This window comes from Pseudophryne corroboree, chromosome 1 (genome assembly GCF_028390025.1).
Source record: "Pseudophryne corroboree isolate aPseCor3 chromosome 1, aPseCor3.hap2, whole genome shotgun sequence".
In the NCBI taxonomy this organism is placed as follows: domain Eukaryota; kingdom Metazoa; phylum Chordata; class Amphibia; order Anura; family Myobatrachidae; genus Pseudophryne; species Pseudophryne corroboree.
In genome coordinates, this window is record NC_086444.1 from 579,093,615 (window position 1) to 579,098,671 (window position 5,057).

At 37.9% G+C, this 5,057-nt stretch overlaps 1 long non-coding RNA gene across 1 annotated transcript; it reads right to left on the minus strand.

Moving 5' to 3' along the window:
- Positions 1 to 3,353: 3,353 nt before the first annotated feature.
- On the minus strand, positions 3,354 to 4,336 carry LOC134924381 (uncharacterized). The gene is made up of 3 exons (XR_010177513.1): positions 4,266 to 4,336; positions 3,980 to 4,192; positions 3,354 to 3,378 (listed from the first exon to the last, which is right to left on the minus strand). It is a non-coding gene; the product is annotated as an uncharacterized LOC134924381 (long non-coding RNA).
- Positions 4,337 to 5,057: the final 721 nt, after the last annotated feature.

Consider the following 5,057-nt stretch of genomic DNA (forward strand, 5'->3'; position numbering starts at 1 on the left):
GGCAGCTTTCAGGCTGTGTCTGGGGATGTCATATGAATCTCACAGCCCTCATTTTCGAGAATCTTAACACAGGTGATGTATACCTAACTACCCACTCTGTTTTTGCTTGGTTTTAATTACTCGGTGGCCAGTTCTGTGCTAAAATCTCATGTATAATTTTCTATCAAATATACACACAGGTGTTGGCTGTTTTGCAGCCCCACATCGGTGCCTCAATCTGCTTCCCTACCCAGGAGTTTCAGTGGCATGCCATCAGGGTAGATTTCTATGAGCTGGCTGGCATGCCCAATGTGCTTGGAGCCATAGATTGCACACACATTGAGCTGAGACCACCTAGGGGCAGGCAGCACATATATACAAATATACATCTAGAGCACTCAACAAATGTGCAGGTGGTTTGTGATGCAAATCTCAAAATAATGAGTGTTGTTGCTGGTTACCCTGGGGGCTGCCATGACTCCTTCATCCTCAGTCAGTCATCCCTCTTTGATAAGTTTGAGGATGGACAAATGCCAGATGGATGGCTGCTGGGTATGTAATTTGATATGTGTAGGCCTGTGTATAGTTTGTCCAAATACAGGGGCAGATGTATTGACCTGTAGAAGGCATAAGCAAGTGAGAAACCAGTGATATGTGCAAGGTGATAAAGGCACCAGCCAATCAGCTCCAATATGTAAATGATTATTTAGGTACATATTGTCCGCTGCCTTTATTACCTTGCACATATCACTGGTTTATCACTTCCTTATGCCTTCTACAGGTTAATACATCTGCCCCACAGTGTGTTAATTATGTGTTGCTGTATCTTAACATGAATCACGTTACTATATCTGTCTTTTAGGTGATGGAGTATATGGCTGTTTCTCTTGGCTTCTAACTCCATTGTCCCGACCTGATACCCCTGCTGAACACAATTACAATCATGCACATAAGTCCACCCGGAATGTGATAGAAAGATTTTTTGGTGTGCTGAAATCTAGGTTTCGGTGTCTGGATAAGTCTGACTCAAATTGTGTTCTGCTGCTGCTTTCTTCATAACATGTGTTTGCAACAACATCTGCCACATGAGGAGGAGGAGGAGGATGAAGAAAGCAGCCAGCAAGCAGAGGAATTAGAGACATCTGGTGATACTTGGAGTACAGATGTAGGGAGGCAGGTTAGGCAAGAGCTCATCACTCGCTATTTCTAAGGTAAGTTTGGTTTGCTTAGTTCATTTGTTGTGTAATCATAAATAGATGTTTGGCCATTTTTATTGCCAAAACCATTACTCAGAATGTGTCTGTCTCCTTGACACATACAACCATACCCTCGCTTTATGCAAAACAAATGTCGCATGTGTATTGTGTGTATTTTAAAACTCAAAACAACAGATTATGAGTGGCATGCATTAAGCCTGGATAAGTGATCGTAAACTTGCAGTGCTAATTTATTACAAGCACACATAATCCATTTAGTATTTTACTTTATCATTGTGTGTAACGTCCTAATGCACAGGTTCACAAACTCGGCCCTCAGGACCCCACACAGTGCATGTTTTTCACGTAACCCAGTAGAAGCACAGGTGTATGAATTACTCACAGACATATGTTAAAAGGTTCACAGGTGGAGCTAATTATGTCACTTGTGATTCTGTGAGTAGACCTGCAAAACATGCACTGTGTGGGGTCCTGAGGGCCGAGTTTGAGAACCTGTGTTCCAAAAAAACACTCCTCAACATATAATATGTTAGCCTTGAGGAATACATGTGTCCCTATGTGTGATGCTCCATCATATTTAAGGGACACAAACTTACTGTCATCAAAAATAATTTATTTCCTAATGTTTGCTGCAGTAAACTTGCTGATTTGTAAGTAAATACACAGTTTGCCACATATATACATTATTATACACATTCTTTGTTTTTTTGTTAAAAAGTTCTTATTTGTTGGTTTCTGCATCATGTGTAATAACATTCTTACTAATTTTTAACACACACAAACATGTCCCAACAATAATGACATTCATTTTGTCAATGTTTTTTTTTAAATTCTATGCCAACATATTGAAAGCTTTTTACACAACTCAATTGTGTTATTCTTGTAATGTTGTATAGAGAAGAAAGGTAAAATAGTTAACAATAACATTGTAATTTGGATTGTCTGCAGGATATGAGAATGATTGGAATCTAGAAAGAGTAATGATTAGAAAAAAATCAAGTGGTCTGGTTACTTCCTGCTAACATGTATGTGGCTGCCTGGCAATGATTGTGTGTGCAGGAGAGGAGAATGATTGGAATCTAGAAAGAGTAATGATTAGAAAAAAATCAAGTGGTCTGGTTACTTCCTGCTAACATGTATGTGGCTGCCTGGCAATGATTGTGTGTGCAGGAGAGGAGAATGATTGGAATCTAGAAAGAGTAATGATTAGAAAAAAATCAAGTGGTCTGGTTACTTCCTGCTAACATGTATGTGTGGCTCCATCAACATTTCCCTCCTCCAATACAAAAAAAGATGGTAAAGAATAAATGTGCATACAAATTTTATGTTGTGGTTTGTACCACTTATAATTAATGATGTTGTATAAATTGTCAAGGAGCTAAGTGTTATATATATTTTGCCAAACATACACTTACTAACTATTTAGAGTTACTTATCAGAAATGTCTAATTTGTATTTTTTTTCAAGTTTTTTTGGGTGGCTGCTTGTCCTGCCCTTTGCCTTTAGCACTGTCATGTTGTCGTGCTCTGGTGGAGCGTCTTGGTGGTGATGAGACTGTCGTGATATTTGGAGTAGTCGTACCAGAACTGCTGCTTGTTTGCTGTTGGTGCATGGATCTGAGTGTTTCATTCAGGTTAGTGAGGGTGGCATTGAGTTCACGTGTAGCAGCATTTTGATTGTCTACAATTCGGAATAAACTTTCATTAATCTTTTGATTGTTTTGAAAATGTTCATATAACTTTGCTGTTGTCTGTGCTGTTCTTCCATTAGTCTGTGCTGTTCTTCCATTATGCGCTGTAAGTTGCCCATGACCTGTGTAATATCTGTACGCATGTGTTCCATGGTATTGCCAATTCTGGTTGTTTGTTCATTTTGTCTACTCATATTTCTTGATATTCTTCTGAGGTGACATGGTAGGCTTGCAAACATTTGTGTCTGCCTACGCAGGCAATCTTAATTAGTGGCCTGCTGTCTAGCCCAAATGGTCCAAAACACCTGATCAGGCCCTTGTGTTACTGGTGTTGTTGGGCTGTGTTGTGGTGGTGGTGGTGTGCTTTGGTGTGGTGGTACTCACAGGTGCTGGGGGGCTCATTCCTTAATGGCTGCATTTCTAAGATGATTGTCTCCTCCATGTCACTGTGTTGCTGTTGTTGCGGAGGGTTGCTGTTACCAGGACTAGAAGCTGAAATGTTAAACAAATCTCCATTAGCTATCCATATGTTTGAGAAATGTAAACAAATCACTACACATGGAACACATGTCATTCACTGTTGCTTTCAAATATTCTGCCTAGCAACATCATCACTCATAACTTAAAAATATACGTATGCCTGTTTTTGGCAAATGTGTCTGGTTACTTACTTGTGAAAGCAAACACTTTAGTTTTATTGTAGCTCAGACATACTCCACCATAAAAACACATTGGAATCCATAATGTGTTACCTTATAGCTTTGATAAAACAAACATAGTAATGTTTTTCTATGTATTTGGCAATGTTAGCTCAAACACACATGTGAAATTTGGAAAAACAACCTTACTTTTTTCTAAAAATAAACATGATTTTTTTGTTCCAGCATCTTACACACAATGTGATACTGTATGGCTCAAGTGGACATACATATCTTTACTGGATGTGGACAAGGCCATTTTGCTTGGATTCCATTTCAGGTTTTACTTACTGCGGTAAGTATCTAAGTTTTTGATGTGTTTTGACTTAATGCGGTTAAGAAAAAGTTTGATTACGTTCTGAAATTGTTTACATTTATTTCAGTTTGATACTCACAATCAAGATGAGGGGAGTGTGGATGACGTCTTGGAGGTGTGTCCAAAATTTGGAGTGGGGGGACAGAACATACTGTCGATAATCTTCGTGGCGGGGTAGCCTGCTGTGGTTGGCCCTGGACATCAGACCTTGCTTTCTTTTCGGCCACAGGTTTTTTGTGGTGATGTCTTACAGAAGTCCCACTTCTGCTGCTCCATACTTCTTTTGATGGACCTATTAATGAAAGTGCAATTTTGTTATGGCCATTCCTTTACAAACATTCCCTTTACTACAATGGACACTTTACCTGCTTCCGCAGCGTCATCATCATCAGATGTGATAGGAGTTACTGGACGACGAGTAGTACTGCTTTTTTCAAACACTGTATAAAAAAAAAACATGTATTCATGCTATTGTTGAAACATCCACCCATTATGCTTATAAACATTTATTATTTAAGAAATGCTTGCTTTATTTTTAATAAAAACATAAGGACCGGAAACAAAAAATACAATACATAAAACATTAAACATTGTCCAATAGACACATGCACTATTGAAAAATCAACACAGGAAAACATGTACAGGACACTGACATAGGCCACAAGTAACAAAACAAACATTAACAACCAAAAACACACACATCTACATTTTGTATTGAAAGGAAAAATATTACAGATGCATTATATAAATTGCTCTGTGATGTGGCACTCCAAACACACATTACCACTATATGAGCCAAACCAAAATGTAAAAATATTTTAAAAATTACACTGCAGTGTTGTGTCACGGTACAAATACAAACTAAAAATTATCAAAGAAATAGTGGTATTTTGTAAAAAAATATTACATTATGTAATAATGACATTACACATGTAAGTGGTTTCCAAACCACTTTCCACTACTCCAGCCTCTAACATGACAACCACTGTTTTTGAAACATTGCACATGGATAACATAAATATAAAACATAGTCACAATTATAAAAAAAAAAAGGTCCAAAAGGAAAACATTATTGCAGGACAATTCAGTGATACACCAAGTCCAAACTACACATGCAAAATATCTTTGATAAAAACACATGACATACAATAAAGTAA